The sequence below is a fragment of the Macrotis lagotis genome, chromosome X (assembly GCF_037893015.1).
Source record: "Macrotis lagotis isolate mMagLag1 chromosome X, bilby.v1.9.chrom.fasta, whole genome shotgun sequence".
Classification (NCBI taxonomy): domain Eukaryota; kingdom Metazoa; phylum Chordata; class Mammalia; order Peramelemorphia; family Peramelidae; genus Macrotis; species Macrotis lagotis.
This window is the reverse complement of record NC_133666.1, coordinates 90625239-90642698: the sequence shown is the minus strand read 5'-3', so window position 1 is coordinate 90642698 and position 17460 is coordinate 90625239. Positions and strand designations below refer to the sequence as shown.

The following is a 17460-nucleotide window of genomic DNA, read 5'->3' as shown; positions in this document are numbered from 1 at the left end:
TCTCTCTTTGTCTCTCTGACCCTCTCTGATAATATTATCTTTCCCTCATCTGTAGTCTTTATTTCTTTGTCATTTTCCTACATAATAGTCTCTTCCATCACTCCCTCCATCATTATCATGTAGTTTTCTCTTTTACTTGTCATTTCTCTTCTATTTTTTATTGTATGTCTCTCTGAATTTTTCTTGAAATCTCACTGCCATTATCTGTTTTTATCTCACTTTACCTCTTACTCTCTTCTCTCACTATCTTACCTTCACCTCCTCAAAAGTTTTTTTTATCTTTATTCTAGTTACCACCCATAAATAAGGGATCTTTCCTTTATCCCCTTTCATGACTATATTCATACCTTTAAAGATGGAATAAATTCTAGAAGGCATTGAGCCTAATTCTACTTTATTAAACTTATGCAAAAAGCTTAGACACTCTGACTTGCTTAGTGTCACATATTCTGCATATTAACTAAGATTTGAACTCAAGTGGTTATGACAAGAAGTGTCCAATAGGAATATATATATATATATATATATATATATATATATATATATAATATGTGTGTATGTGTATGTGTGTATGTATGTATGTATCTTAGAAGAACAAGCCCAAAGAGACATTCTTTTCTCTATCTGGAATACCTAATATTGAGCTTCAACACTTAGACATTATCAAGCCCAGCCAAATTATTTAATTAAAGAGTACAGCTGGCAATGGTTTAATGAATTCTCCAAAAACAAATGCTTTTCAGCAGTCATTGTGGCATTTAAATTCAAGCAATCAATTCTAAGCACAGCACTCTAATAGAATACTTTCCTGGCTTACTCCACAATTGATAGATTTCCCTTCCCTTCACATTTCTTCCTCACCTGTGATATCTTCTGTCTTCTTCATTTACCTGTAAAAGGAGGTATTCCATTACTCTATTACTCATTAACATGTGGTTTTCTTTCTTTTTCTTCTTTTCTTTCCTCTATGTTCCTCTTACTATATCAGACTCTTGGTTTCTCTTAATTTCTCTTTCTCTCTCTCTCTCTCTCTCTCTCTCTCTCTCTCTCTCTCTCTCCCTTCTTTCTGCCTCTTATGCAAAAGTATTTTTTCTCCTTATTCTAATTCTCATTCATAAATAAGTGATTATTTTACCCCTTTCATAACATTCATTTAGAGGTGAATTTAACTCTAGGGATCATTGAGTTCAATTTTATTATAATAGAACAGAGAACCTCACTCTACCTTAATATCTGAGCCCCAAATATTCAGAATGTTATCTAGGATTTGGACTCAGATCATTCTGACTTCCTAGAAGAATCTACTAGAGGAACTGGCTACTTCCACTGCATACATTTTGATTTCCTGTGGAGCCTTACCTCTGTCTCATCATCTCTAATTTCTGATTCCCTACAACTCTCTATTAGAACTTTATCCAGGGACAGCTAGGTGGCACAGTGGATAAAGCACCAGTCTTGAGTCAGGAGGACCTGAATTCAAGTCTGACATAAAAAATTGCCTAGCTGTGTGACCTTGGGCAAGTCATTTAACCTCATTGCCTTAAATAAAAAATATTTAAAAGAAAAAAGTATTAGATGAGCTTAAACCCAGGGGACAGTTTTTCTATCTCTGGAATCCAGAGTGGTGGTTTCTCATAAGACACCATCAAATCTCACCAATACAATTTGCTGAGGAGAAACAGAGAATGACAGCATTTAAGTGTTTTCTCCAAAGGAAGAAAACTTTTTGTCAGAAGTTGTATTGGGATTCAAATTCAATAAGGCATTACCAAAGAGAGTGCTCTAAGCACTAAGACACAAAGCTGTCATCTTCTCCAACTGTCAGATGACTCTTCCCTTTGTATGTCTCCTTCACTTGTGTTCTCTTAATTCTATTTTCCATTGTCTTCCTTAATTGTGTCTTCCCTTACTCTCTTGCTCATTATCATGTCACTGTTTTCTCTGTCTATGTCTCTCTCTCTCTTCTGTTTTGTCAGTTATATTTTTCATGCTGTCTCACTGACCTGATCTGCTGGTTATCTTTATATCTCTCATTATGTCTATTTCTGTTTGTCTGTCTCTGTCTCTGTCTCTGTCTCTGTCTCTCTCTGTCTCTCTCTGTCTCTCTCTGTCTCTCTCTCTCTCTCTCTCTCTCTCTCTCTCTCTTTCTTTCTCTCCTTCCTCCCTCCTCAAAAGTTTTTCTTCCCACCCAATGAATCTTTTCTTTTTCTTTCCATTGCTAATAAGATCAAAGATGGAAAGATTGAGTGCAACTTGATTATAATATATGATAAGCAACAGAGGTTTAGACACTCTATATGAATTGCCCAGGGTTAAACATTTGTTGAGAATGTGAATTAGAATTTGGACTCAGCTCATCCTGACTTCCACGTAGTCCCCTCAGAACCTGACTGTCCATAGAAACCTTTCCCCTTATCTCTCTGTGATGCTTAGAAGCTTTCTACCTTATGCTTTGACTTCAAATTAACTAATCTTTTCATTTTCCCTCTGTCATTGATATTATTAGACATTTAAAGCTGGAAAGAACCATTAGGGGTACTGAGTCCAAATCAATCATTGAAATAATAAAGCAGCTTAAACAATTTCCATTTCTTTCCCAGCATCATTAGCTAATAAGCATGTTTTGAAGCAAAATTTGAAATCAGGACCCTTGACTGTTCAGAAAAGTATTCTATCCACTAGGTGACCTGACTGTGTCACTTCACACATTTTCCCCAACCCTTGTTGTTAGTGGCCCCTTCTCTCTATCTCTTCCTCATTGCTAGCTTCCCTTCAACTCTCTCTCTCTCTCTCATACAAATTTTCAGGGGACTTTCTTTTTCTCTTTGTTTCCTTAACTGGGTTGTCTTACAGCCTTGTTTGTCAGTGACTGCATCAGAATGAGAATTCAAATAGAATGGACTCCAAGGTCAGTGCCCTGTGGCCTATGAACCCTGAGGAGGTAGAATAGCACAGTATTGGTGAAAAGCCATTGAAAATGCATATGGAAGGACAGGTAGCTTGTACAGTGGTTAGAGCACTGGCCCTGGAGTCAGGAGAAGCTGAGTTCAAATCCAGTCTCAGACACTTAATAATTACCTAGCCGTGTGACCTTGGGCAAGTTGCTTAACCCCCCTCCCTCAGGTGCCTTGAAAAACAAAAAGAAAAAGAAAATGCATTAGTTTGGAGATGTCATCATATTCAAGGTACAGCAAGGAGGACAATGTCACTCCATACCAAAGTTAATGGGGCAGCTGCTGGAGTATGAGGTATAGTAAAACTGTAATTGGTGAAAGACCAAGTTGTAAACAGATTTGCCCTCCAAAGAAAATAATTTAAATTTGATGCTGAAGGCAATAGGGAGTCACTGAAATTTATTGGGAGTGGGAGTGGGAGTGACATGATAGGACCTGCACTTTAGGAAAAGCAATCTATTGGTCCAATGGAGGGTGGATTAGAGTGGAGAGATTTGAGGCAGGTAGAGCTACTATTGCCATAACCCAGGTGCAGGGTAATGAGGCCTATGCCAGAATAAGGGGAGGGTCAGGTGTATTCAAGAAATGTTAGGAATCCGGTCCTTTTTGACTCAGATTAAACCCGAATGATTCCTGTAAACCAAAGAAGTAACTCTTTCTCTACCTCTGATCCACCACTTCCCCTTCCTTCCTTCCTTCATTGCTACTTTCTCAATCTTCTCCTCAACTCAGAGGGCCAGGGTTGTCAGATAATTTATTACCTAACACGGAATCTCTTATTCCATTTTGCTCTCTAAAGGAACAAGCCTCTTTGTTTCCAAGAGGAATTGCACTAGGCTCATCTAAAATGTCAGATAATACTTCAAAGCTTTTAACTGCAAAATGATTGCCTTATATTTTCACTACTTTTGGAATCACTGAAGACAGAATTTGAAAACCAATTTCAATTCAATTAAGGGCTCAAAATTTTGCACTTAGTGAAAACACTTTTCCTACATTAAAACAATAAATCCTTCATTCTCCAGAAGGAAGAGAATACTATTGGGGGGGTTTTGTATGCAAATTCTAAATATACATTTTTGAGTACTTCTAAGGAACTGTACAATATAGTCAATAAGATATTGCACATATATGAAAATATTCAAATGGCAGTACCATCAGCATTTGGAAATAATTATTAAACAGATTACACTTCACTCACAAATTTGTTTTCTAATTAGTTTGCGATTCCACAAATTTCTACAACTGGAAAAAGAATCTCTCCTCTTCTGTCTTTCTCTCTGTGTGTCTCTGTCTCTATTTCTCTCTCCCCTTCACCCTGTATTCCTAACTTCTCCAGAATTAGGAATACAGAGAAAAAATACTATGCCTTTTGAAATTTGAAATTTGTCAGAAGAAAACTGTCACTCGTTTCCCTTTTTTTTTTTCCTTTGGCTGATCAGACCATAGGAAACATGCCAGCTCGATTTACAAGGACCCAAAATACAGACCATGTTGACACCATATATTCTGTATTACACAGAACAACCTAAAATAAACAAAACAGTGCTCCTGCAGTCCTAAAGTCTCAGATCACAAGATCTAGTGTAGTTCTAAGCCATACTTTCTTTTTTTTAGGGGAATAGAATGTAGTTGGGAAGGAAGGTGGTACCACTTTAATTGAAATGAATATTTTCCTTATCAGAGGCTAAGCATTTATAAAAATGAACTTGCTTTCTCTTTTGGAACTGGGCTTATTTTCTGAGAAAGTGAAAATTTTCCTCAGAAGGCAAAAAGGAACCAGGGTCATTTTCTTGAAGAATGGATATATCTGAATAGGGACTGGAACAGTGGTACAGTTTCACATTCCAGAAGTGTTGATATTCCTTTTGGCAATTAGGATGGTGAACCTGATACATTGGAGGGCCCTCAGTGATGAACAGAAGATTCTTTCTTGTGAAGGGGTAGTAGTGCTCCTTGAATTCCATGTTTTCTTGGCTTTCTGTATTTCTTGTTTGTGGAGCATTTAGTTGAAGGCTAGGATTGGCTTGGTTGGTGTCACTCCAGTCCAAGGAAAAGTGTGAGATGAGTTCTGCATATTAAGTTTTTATTTCTGAAGGCTGAGCCAGTGAAGGAAGTGTTTTATCTTTTCCCTAAAGTTGTTTTCTGAAGGAGATTTTCTCTGGGAAAAATAAATTACTGAATCTGAGACTTGCACAGATATAGCTCTTTGGATCACTGAAATGGCATGTTTAGGGTCTCTGGATTGAAAGAGTTTAGGGTACCTTGTTGAAGGAAATGAGTCCTTTGACTTTCTTTGACTGCTTTCATAGTCATTCCTCTCAGTTTTTTCCCTCTCTGGCACTCTAGAAATTGTCCTTGAATCCTCAGCTTTGGGAAAAAATTGGGAAAGCTTCTTGAGAACAGGGATTCTGTGGGTCCTGCTCTTTAGGAGACTTTATTGGTCTTCTGGACTTGAGGGAATGGCTCCTTTTAAGAAAAGAGGTCCTCCACCCTACATCCCTCCCACTGTGATCTCTTTTGGAGCCTTCAACCTTTTATTGGATTGAACCAATGGCCTTGGTCTGATAATCCCAGGGTATCTGTGCCTCTATATTCAGTACTCCCCTTGGCCTGGGCTGGGCTGTTCTGCCTCCACATGAATACAGAGCTCATGGGCATCAGCCATGTCTCCAATGGGCTTTCTTTGGGAGTATGGCTGGGTAACCTTGGAAGCCTGAAGGCCTAGGATCTGGGAGGATGTCAGGGGAATTGCTGTGGGGCAGCTTTGAAAGTGATTTTCTGATATCCTCACTAAACTGAACTCCAGTTCATTGGAGAGCGATTCCTTAAAACATGCCCAACTTAGAACTCAGCATCTAGAGCAGTTGGTGATGAGCTCATTTCTGGGAGCTCTTGTTTCGCTGAACTGCTGAGAGTTTCTTGTAGTTGTTTTGGAATTTCTGGACTCACAACTGTGGGAACATGTCCTAAGTAAGTCACAGGTTAAGGAGATTCCAGAGCTTCAGAGAGTTCCCGAGAAACTAAAACTTTCTTTGAAGTCCGTTTTTAATTCTAACATCTTTCTTAGGTGGGAATAGATCCTGGTCAAGATGACAGACTTGCTTGGTGAATAGAGACACTGTAGGTAGTCAAACTCTCTTTGCTCATTTATTCTCTGAGCTTTCCTTATCATCTCTCTTTCTGGTTCTGCCTTTGAGACTTATCTGTTGTGAAACTCATAATTCACTTTTAGTGTCCCCAGAATTCATGGTGGAATCATTAACTGCCCCTTTGGGCAAAATTAATTGCTCTTCAGCCCAAATCCTGTGGCTCTTGGGGTCAATTAGTTCCTTTATGACCCCTTTCCACTTGTCAGGCATATCAATTTGGGAAATAGCTAAAGGGGACATTTCCCTACAGAGAGGCCTACAGAGAGTAGGTAATCCTGATAAGAAGGCCAAGTACTTATGTCTCAAAATCATTTCCAGTTTCGCAATCATGCTCTGTGGGAGGGTCACAGTCTGATCTAACTGCCCATTGGTTTTACCCAGTGGTGTTAACATCTGTTGGTTCATTCTAAGCTTCTTCCATACTGTTGCATTAGTATCCTGGAAAGCCAAGCTTTCTGGATCTATATTGGAATGAGCAGCTTCCAACATTCTCTGAGAAGGAAAGTCTCCAGCTGACAATTGGCTCTTAATGTCCCTTAAACCATAGATGATGTCTGGAAAGATTACTTGTTTGATCTGTAGAAATTTTTTCTCTATATTTATTTGTGTAATCTCCCTGGCTTTGGCATAGGTTTAAGGCTTCATGATGCAAGCAGAAGGCATGTTGGGAGTTGGTGCTTGAGCCCTTTTGAGTTGGGGATTCCCATTCTGGTGAAGTCTCTTCTGAACCTTGGTTGAAGTGCTCTTAGGACTTTTAGCTGGTTAGTCAGGGACTGAAGCAGGGCCACAGACTCCTGAATAGACTGAGGTGGCCCCAGCTGGTGCTGGAGGAGCCACCTGTTAAAATGGGGCTCAAGGAGCTTCCTGGCATGGTCTGGGAAGAATAAAAGCTCCTTAGTGAGGAAAGAGACATCCATTTTGGACCAAGGAGGAATGAGGACCTTGTCTGCTTCAGCAAGTTCAAGATCAAGGGGATTGTGGGTCAGTGGAGTCATTTGTATTGGGGAGGGCAGACCCCACAGCACCTGGAACTGTCTTTGTAGTAGATGCCAGTCCAAGGTTTCATATCCATCTATAGAGAGAAATGGGACTAAGTTGAGTCACTTCAGGGGCTTTGAAGGAGCTCCTGACCAAAGTAGATGAAAAAGGTATTGTAGGATGTTGCAGATAGTTCATTGAAAAAGAGAGTATTGTCCAGAAGGGAGAGCCTGTTGCTGGTGGTAGTGGGTGAGGAGATAGAATCATGCCTCTTAAAGGAGGCTACTAGAGATTCACTGTGCAGAGAGGAAAGACTCCAGAGTGATTAAAATGTTTTTTATTAAGATATCATAACAAAATGGCACACCTCTCTCATGGTGTGAGAGAGGGGTTAAGCTCCACTTTCAAAGGCATAAGAAGAACTGAGAAAAAACAATACTGAAGCCAGAGATGATCTGGGATTATGATGGGTTTGTTGGTTTCTTATTTGATCCAATCTCCCCAAATGTTGAACTGCAGCTTCATTGCCCAGGGGCTATGCTAATGGAAACTTGACCAATAGTAGATTTCTCTGTATAATATACAAAGGAATGTGTTGGATGTTTGGGTTAGGTCAGGAAGCAGTGATTGTCTAGGACTGTCCCTGGAAAGAGATCTATCCACAAGCTTTATTCAGGTCCTTACAGTCCTTTTAGCTCATGACAGTATGGGCTTATTCATTCACTTTTCACTTACACAATCACTGGCCAACTCTATTCATACACACTTGCAGTCCAAATAAACATCATCTTCTATAAATTTCATATTTTCCTTGATGTCAAAGAAATGGAGATTCTTGGATCCAGTTCTCAGGCTGACTGGACAAATGAATTGTCCTTCTCATTGAGAATTTTTTTACATACCAATCTTTCTATGTAAGAGAAATCTTGGGAAGTAGATTTGGCTACCAAAATGGATAGTCCTGACCTTGGTTAATGATTATAAATAAGACAAGACCTTGGCACAGAACTGTTCTTCCTTTAAAGCCATAACAAAGAAATATTTTGAAGCATTGCCCTTACTATATATTTTACTCTGGTCTTCTTTGGATCAAAGAAGTTTGGATAAAATGACTCATCACTCAAGGAGGCAGAGGATGATTCAGCACCATGGGAGGATGGAAATATAGGTACAAAATTTATGATGTGCATGCTCCAACAATCCCAGATGACGCATTTCTTCACCAATTCAGAGTGAATTACAGTAATCAAGCTTCTAACACTAAATTGTTGAATCATCCTCTCAGTTCCTTGGTAGAAGTACAACAGTTAGCCAGAAGCCAGTTACCCTAGATCAAAGATAGGATGCTGAAATAAAGAAATGTTAGTTGTTGTTTGTCCTTTGTATTTGAAGTGTACCAATGACATCATGATACTGGAGTAAAATGCTGAATGATGGGCTATATAATGACTTGTGAATGAATTGGATCTAAGTGCGCCAGAGTTATAGAAACTATCATCTTTATATTCTGTTGCATAGTTATCAAAGTCCAGTGGCAAAACACAAAACAACCTGCAATGCCTTGGGAGACAGAAGATGACTTTGGCAACACTGATAACTGACCAAGCTATAAAATCTCCACAGCATGTGTTTCAGCTGCCTTCATGGTCACTGGAACATATTTTCTTATTTACCCATTCCATAAGGGGAAGTCTTCATATGTTTGGGGTAGACTCTCCATTCACTAATACATTTGAGGTCTGTAAGTTACCTTCCACCTAATTTAGCCTACTACTAGACTGGTAATGAAGTCTACTGTCCAGAAATAGCAGTTACAGTTTTCCAAGGAATAAATTTGTGTTGTATAACTTTTCAGACACTTAGGACACAAAGGCAATAAGCAACATTCTACAGGCATTTCACCAAAGAAGAAAAGGGGGAGCGATCAAAAAGAATGAGTTAATAGAGAAAAAGGGGTGGGATTTGGAAGAAAAACTCAAGTATCTATCATATACTTCCAGAATTTGTCCATTTTAGCAGCTTCACATATCACACTTATATCACTTCTGTCCTCTGACACTGTCACCACTTTGGGGTAGTTCCTCATCATCATTACACACACATAGACACACAGACACAGACACACACACACACACACACACACACACACACACACACACAGATGTCATGCAAAATCAGGTGCCTAGGGCTTTCTTCTTCTGGTCCTCACAGCACTACAAAGTTAGAAGGAAAATGGGAGAGTATCAAGTCCAACCCAGCAGTTGAGAAAAGAGAAAAATGTGCATGGCAAAAGTAAAATAAATTACCTGGGGTAAAACAACTTTGCACACTGAGTTCAAATGCAAACTTTTGTAATTCTCACTCCAACAAGAGGATGTCAAATGACCTTGAGCTACCTCCCAGAAACCTCCCAGGTCTAAACTTCTAATTTACCCTTCTAACTGTCTCTTCTCTTGAGAACATAGCCCTGGCTCTCTCCACCCTCTACAATCAACCAGTTCAGATGTAACCTATGAGGAACTTCAGCGGTCATTGAATCCAAACCTATAATTTAAGGGAAAAAGCAAAAAAGGCTTTGTCACTTTAAGTAATTTACCAGGGGTCACTCATCTATTTTTTTTAGGTTTTTGCAAGGCAATGGGGTTAAGTAGCTTGTCTGAGGCCACACAACTAAGTAATTATTAAGTGTCTGAGGTCAAATTTGAACTCAGGTACTCCTGAATCCAGGGCCGGTGCTCTATCCACTGTCCTACCTAGCCACCCCCAAGGTCACTTATCTATTAAGAATATGTGAGAAAGCATTTAAACTTACTCCCAAGAACTTAAATATGGAGACTTTATTTCATCAGACCCACAAAAGGCCCTCAAAGTCCATTCCTAGTGGTTCATTCTCTATATCTCTCTCCTCTTCCATGATCAATTCATTGTACATCCACCACTCTCTTCTTACTGCAATTCTGAGTGAATTTTTTCTCTCCATTTAATTCAAAAGATAAGAGAGCTTGTGAAACCTTAGAGGCCAACAAGGCCAATGTACTCATTTTACATAGGAGAATGAGAGAGAATATATGAATTATCCAGGATAATATAGTCATTGAACATCAAGTATCATGACTCCAAGGTCAGAACTCTTTCCATCCTGCTATACTTCTTTCCTTAGGTATCCATTACGTTTCAAGCTCTCCCTCACCTGGAGAATCTCCTTCCTCTATAGGTTTCTCTCTATCTCTGTCTCCTGGCTCTGTCTCTCTTTCTGTTTTTCAGTCTCTGTCTCTCTCCTCTCTATCACCATCTCCTCAAAACCTTTTTCTCCTAATTATAATTCCCAGTGGTCTTTTCTTTTCCTCCAATTGTGTCTATGAGCATAGCTTTAGAACTGGAAGGAAGCCTAGGGATCACTGGGTTCAATTCTATTACATTAAAATAGCAGAACAGGCTTAAAAATTCTAACTGCATTACCAATGTTCATTTATCTGGAGTGTGAACTAGGATTTGAACTCAGGACATTCAGACTTCCAAGAAGAGTCCATGAAGAGTTCTGGTTATTTTCCTCTACATATTCCTCTCAATCCCCACATGGCAATTTTCTCTGGATGCTTGCATCTGACTCCTCATCCTCAATGATTGATTAAAGTTAACGCTGTCTCACTCTATTCCTTGAATAATCCAAAGTGGATATCTTTTCTCTCTCTGGGGTCTAGAGTATCATAGAGCTGGAGGGCTTTTAGATACCATCAAATCCAGTCTCCCAATTTTACTGAGGAGAAAACAGAGGCTTTCTTTTTTAAAAATTTATTTTTATCAAAGATGTTATTTGAATTTTACAATTTTCCCCCAAAACTTGCTTCCCTCCCCCCAACCCCCCCCACCACCACGGAAAGCACTTTGTCAATCTTTACTTTGTTTCCATGTTGTACCTTGATCCAAATTGGGTGTGATGAGAGAGAAATCATATCCTTAAAGAGGAGAAGAGAAGTCTAAGAGGTAACAAGATCAGACAATAAGATAACTGGTTTTTTTTCTGAATTAAAGGGAATAGTCCTTGCACTTTGTTCAAACTCCACAGCTCCTTATCTGGATACAGATGGTACTCTCCTTTGCAGACAGCCCAAAATTATTCCCAATTGTTGCACTGATGGAATGAGCAAGTCCTTCAAGGTTGAATATCACTCCCATGTTGCTGTTAGGATGTACAGTGTTTTTCTGGTTCTGCTCATCTCACTCAGCATCAGGCCATGCAAATCCCTCCGGGTTTCCCTGAAATCCCATCCCTCCTGGTTTCTAATAGAACAATAGTGTTCCATGACATACATATACCACAGTTTGCTAAGCCATTCCCCAATTGAAGGACATTTACTGGATTTCCAATTCTTTGCCACCACAAACAGGGCTGCTATAAATATCTTTGTACAAGTAATGTTTTTACCCTTTTTCCTCATCTCTTCAGGGTATAGACCCGGTAGTGGTATTGCTGGGTCAAAGAGTATGTACATTTTTGTTGCCCTTTGGGCATAGTTCCAAATAGCTCTCCAGAAGGGTTGGATGAGTTCACAGCTCCACCAAAAGTGTAATAGTGTCCCAGATTTCCCACAACCCTTCCAACAATGATCATTATCCTTCCTGGTCATATTGGCCAATCTGAGGGGTGTGAGATGGTACCTCAGAGAAGCTTTAATTTGCATTTCTCTAATAATTAATGATTTAGAGCATTTTTTCATATGGTTATGGATTACTTTGATCTCCTCATCTGTAAATTGCCTTTGCATAACCTTTGACCATTTGTCAATTGGGGAATGCCTTTCTGTTTTAAAAATATGACTCAGTTCTCTGCATATTTTACAGATGAGTCCTTTGTCGGAATCATTATTTGTAAAGATTGTTTCCCAATTTACTACATTTCTTTTGATCTTGGTTACATTGGTTTTATCTGTGCAAAAGCTTTTTAATTTAATGTAATCAAAATCATCTAATTGGTTTTTGGTGATGTTCTCCAACTCTTCCTTAGTCATAAACTGCTCCCCTTTCGATAGATCTGACAGGTAAACTAGTCCTTGATCTTCTAATTTGCTTATAGTATTGTTTTTTATATCTAAGTCCTGTAACCATTTGGATCTTATAAACATAAAATTTCAATAGTTAAATGACTTATTTAGAGTTTGGGTGTCAGCAGGTAAGGTAGGATTTAAATTCAAACTCTAAATGAAAATGAAAAGTATCCACTATAATACACTACCATCTCTTGCCATTTCTGTGTCATTCAGTTCCAAGTGTCCTGTTTGCTTTTTACTCTGCCAGCAGAGACAGCCAGGTCTCTGACTCTCAGAAAGAGGGATTTTATCCACCAGGAAAGGAGGCTTTACATTCCAAGAATCTTGTGTCGAGGACACCAACCAGTCACTAATCTGCTTCCTTCCTTATGGACAAGGAACTTAGCCAACTGCCTAAAAGCTCCTAAGGCATTGTCAAGGAGCACAACAGAGCATGGGCCTCTAGGGGGGACCTGCCACAACCTGTCAGCAAAAAGGACAGCATGACTGAGGAGGAGCCAAGTTCATCGAGCATTGTGGACCTAACTGAGGATGTCTGAAAGGAAGCAGAGTGGGCTAGAGTGAGTAGTTAAGATGGATGACCAATTCTCCCCATTCCTAACTGAGCATGTGGGCCACAGGGGCTAAGGAAGTGGAGACCACAAATCCAAAGCCCCATGGACATCCTCCCTGAACCAGTGCAGGAGTAGGAGATCCTTTAATGAAGGTTTTGGATATAGATCAAGATGGTCATAATGAGGATCCTGCCCAGCATGATTGTCATAGAAGGCCCATGGTCCAAAATCCATCTGGACAGAATGAAAAGGTATGAGGCTGGGATCCCTGCCATTACCACTTTGCCCATTTCCTGTACCTTCCTCTCTCCACACCCTGCCCAACCAGGAAAAACAACTCATTCTTCATCTTCTTCTTCTGCAGTGACATTCATTCCCCAGCCCATCCATTCCAACATGTACACTATCTTTCCCCTGGCCAAAGAATGGGGATGGGGCAGGGGCAGGGAGCACAAAGTCATCGCTGCCACTTTAGTGCCTTCAGCTGAAGCCTATGATGAGAAGAGGGCTCCCATCCAGATTGCTAAGGACAAAGATATGAGCAAAGTGGTGGTGCCACAACCCCATTGGAGGAGGTGTTGGCCAAACTCTTGTGTGCCTTCCTGCCTCAGGATTTCCCTTTCCCAGGCAATGCCAGGAGGGCAAAGGTGATAAAGGAGAAGAACTCAGTCAATCAGATCATCTCCTAAGTGTTGAAGTATCATATGGTGTATGAGCCTTTCCAGAGTTGGCCTGGGCTGGGGTCCTCAGCAAGGAGGGACTGCCTGCCCACAAAGTTTTGCTGAAGCCTGAGGTGGAGCACCAGGTGTTAGTGGGAATGTTTCTCTAAGGCTGATGTCAAGGAGGCGACCAAGATATACAGTAACCTGGTCCTTTCCTCATAGCATCTGGACAGCAGTCATCTCCAACTGCCCCCAAGTAGAAATGGAAGCTCTCTTATAAAGGAAACATCACCACTACTCAGATAGCTGTGCTGACTGCTCAGCACAACCAATGAGCTGGGTGGAGGAGGTGGTGGAAAAGAAGGGCTATTTGGACCCTAGTGGCCTGCAGCAAGTGTCACTAGTAGGAGATCCCTGTGACTGTGGGGACCTGTCAGGCAGAGCCTTATCAAATACAGAGGTAGCTCTGACAAGGAGGCTTCTGCCTGACTTGGTAGTGTCAAGAAGAGTCCTTTTGGCAGGATGGGCTACTTCAAAAGCAGTCCTTCACAGCTATGTACCACCAAAGGCCAGCAGCTGCTCTCCCGCCAAAGTGGCAGGCAGCTAGAGTGGGGCCCTGGGAGGGATGCAGAAAGTGCTAATTCCTTGGAGCATGAGAGTACTTGGTCTCAGGGTGAGGTGAAAGGAAGGCAGCTGCCTGTGGGCCTCACAATGTCATTGACCCACCAGAAAGACAACAGTGGTGGCAAGCTACACCCAGTCTGGCTGACCAGAAATGTTCTCTATCCCTGAGCACCATCAAAGGTCACAGTTTTTGAGATGAGAACTAAAGATGACTGAAGCTACCAAGGGCAGAATGACTTCTGTGGGAAGGGAGCCTGGAACTGGAACAAGACAAGTTACTCAGAGAAAGCAAGTATTGGTTTGGACCTATCCCACTAATTGTGCCACAAATGGCCTCAATCCTGACCATGTGGTGACAGGGTCAACCTTGACTGGTTTTGGGCTTGGTCTGCTGACCTAGAAGTCTACCTTGTTCCACATCCCTGGCTACTCTTGACTGGTAACCTTCCATGTGGCTAGTAGATCGTCCCTATGGCTTATGCCCCCTCTTCCCTGCCCCAGGAAATTCTTCCAGTTTCCCCCCTCCCTGTTATGGAACATTCTATTCCTTTCTCCATGCTTTTGGGGTCTGATTCCTCCTCTGCTCATTACTTTGTCATTCTAGTGAACACGCCCTATTTTTCTGAGTTGATGGATCACACACTTCCTCTGTGGTACCTGATGTACCCTAACCTAAAACTCCCCCTAACATGTTCATCAGCTTCAAATTCTTTCACTCCAAAAGCTGCTACAGCAACAGAAGTTATCCATCTTGTTTCAGATCCTGGAACTACAGAGGAAAGCCCAGCTGGTGAAAAGGTTACAGTACAAGGAACAGTTAGCAGAGATGGAAGAGAAAGCCTCCAGGTGCAGCCCAGAGAGTAGTCAACAGGGTCTTCCCTACTCTTATTCAGTACTTATTGACCAGAAGTCCCCTCCCTCTCACCAGCACTCCTAGGTCCTATAGCCAGGCTGTGAGTCCACTGTCCTTATCCCCTGGTGCCTCACCTGTGACAGTGCTCAGAATTAAGGTGACCCACAATTTGGAGGAGACACCCAAGTCACCATCTTATTTTGACCATACCAACACTGAATCTCACCCTCCTAGCTCTCTTTCCGCTTCCACACCTCCAGCTCCTGCTATCCCCCAAAGAGGAAGCTCCAGGACATAATAGAGAAGAAAGATTTGGAATTAGAGAAAAAAGCCTCCCTTCCCCCAGTAGCTATGCCAAGTCAAATTCAGAACAACTGTAGAGACCCAGGTGAATCATTAGGCCCTAGGGAACAAGAGTTCTAGAATATTCAGGATGACCAACCAGAGCACCAGGTTGGGCCTTGCCCATCTAAAGGTGAAGCTGAGATTCAGGACCAGGCAAGTGATGGTCCACAGGTTTATTCATTTTACAGGAATTATAAAGACCAACTGGATAAAGAGGAGGAAAATCTCCTACAAGGGGAACTAATCTAGGAGACAAATGAAAAACAAAGTATGCCTCTGCCTAGTAGACCCCCAAGCAGTGTGGAAATACATAATAGGGAATATAGTCCTAGGGGACAAGAGTTCTTCAATATTTCAGGGTAGGAAGCAAGGTCAGTATCAGTCCTCTGAACTCAGAAGAAGCCACACCTTGCCAACTTTCCACTCTGGACATCAAATCCATGTCCTATTGGCCAGTATGAATGCATTGGAAGCTGCCACAGAACTACCTCAGACCTAGCCCCTGCTGTACATGGATGATGTCACACAAACTTTGGGGTGACTGTGACCCTGTCCTTGGAGCAGAGCTTATTAGAAGAAATCACTCTGCTGAGTGAGATCATCAAGTTTGTATTGGAGAAAAGGATACAGAGAGTTGAAATTCACTGTCCTTTGTAATCCACCATTGAGAGCTTGCTAGCTGCCAACACCCATATTTTGATGGAAGTGTTCTCTAGTCCATTTGTGTATCCTTTGAAGACCATGCCTGGGGGGCAACCTGGGGGACAACCCAAATAGGAAATATGTCTGGATACAGAAAAAGGACAAACAGATTAACTCTACTGGCTGAGCTCCAGTGATGATAAAAGAGAAGCAACAAACACTGATGAAGGTACAGAGGTGCAAAGAATCGAAGGAAAAATGTGAAGAAAAAAGTAAAAGGTTGGTGTGTTGCAAGAGGCCTTGTAAGACCAGAGAAATGGAAGCATGGATCAAGTGTTCTGTCTCCTCTTCTGGAAAGAGGAAAGAATGATGCCGTGAATGAAAAGGTGAGCAAGTCTTTCTTGTTGTCAGACAACTCTTGAGAAAGAATGTGCAAGAAACATAAAGGGTCAATCCCTGAGGACAATAAGGATATAGATGGTGGAATTGAGAAAGCAAAGGGGAGATGCTAGAATCACAATGAGCAAGAGGCCACATCAGACTAGTCAGTGACCAGGAACAGCTGGCAATTAAATTGGAGAAGGCCCTGTCCTTCAACAAACAAGACAAGCTGGAAGCTTCCCTACAAATTTTCAGAAAGTTCTGGGGGGAAGCAGAAAAGTAATAGAGTTGCATGAGGTACTTATCTTCCCATGATCATCTGTTGAGCAAAAAAGAGAAAAAAGCCCTTACCAAGGGTCTGAACCTGTTTCTAAAACCCTTTTAAAAAAGTAAAATTAAATTCTCTGACAAAATGAAGTTGGAGGTGGGATCAAAGGTCAAATGTCAATTGAAAGTTTCCCACTCACCTGTGATATTAGAAATGAAATAGCAGTAGCTACTCCCTTAAAACAAACTTAGAGGAAGATGATAAATCCATGAAGGATAAATCTCCATACAGCTCCAAGAAAAGACCTTCCAGTCTCTACAGCTATGTGGACAAAAGAGCAGCAAGTAGGCTGGAGGTCTCACCCTAGAGGGGTGAATTCTCAAAGTTAAGCAGAACAAAAGCAGAAAACAATCATTTACCTTGCTATTCTGTGAAGCCAAGGCTAGATCTTCCTTTAATGCCTCTTCTGCTGACTTATTTGATCAAGGCTACTAGCCAAAAACACAAAAATACTTTCCACGTTTTATAGAGAAAAGGAAAAAGAGAAGGAATAACAGAGAGAGAGAGAGAGAGAGAGAGAGAGAGAGAGAGAGAGAGAGAGAGAGAGAGAGCATTGCCAAGCTTGGTCACCTAGAATGGCTTAAGAAAGGTCAACCATCTTTCTTATTGGCAGTGTTGCTTGCTTTATAAGTAAGTTTTAAATTAAATTTTGTATTTGTTCATTGGAATAATATTATCTGATGCTTTTAGAATTTTGATATAGACTGGTTTTTAGTCTTCACCTTTCTCCATTCCCTTCCCATCGTCCCTTCCAGGTCCTTGACTTCTTTAAAGACCACTGTGACCATGGGTTTTTTTGTGATTGTCATATGCCTTATAGAAGCTTCCACAGCAACTTTTTATAAAAGGAATACTTTTATGTGGGCATGTCACTTGATTTTTATACTAGAATTTGGTGTACCAAGCCTTTATTAAACATATTGAGCCCATTTTAAAATA

General features: G+C 40.9%; 2 pseudogenes; one reads left to right on the top strand and one right to left on the bottom strand.

Annotated features, from left to right (window-relative positions):
* The window catches only part of LOC141498751 (trinucleotide repeat-containing gene 18 protein-like), an 87644-nt pseudogene extending 70688 nt beyond the window's left edge, over positions 1-16956 (top strand).
* LOC141503225 (protein SPATA31F1-like) lies at positions 4610-8299 on the bottom strand (annotated as a pseudogene).
* Positions 16957-17460: the final 504 nt, after the last annotated feature.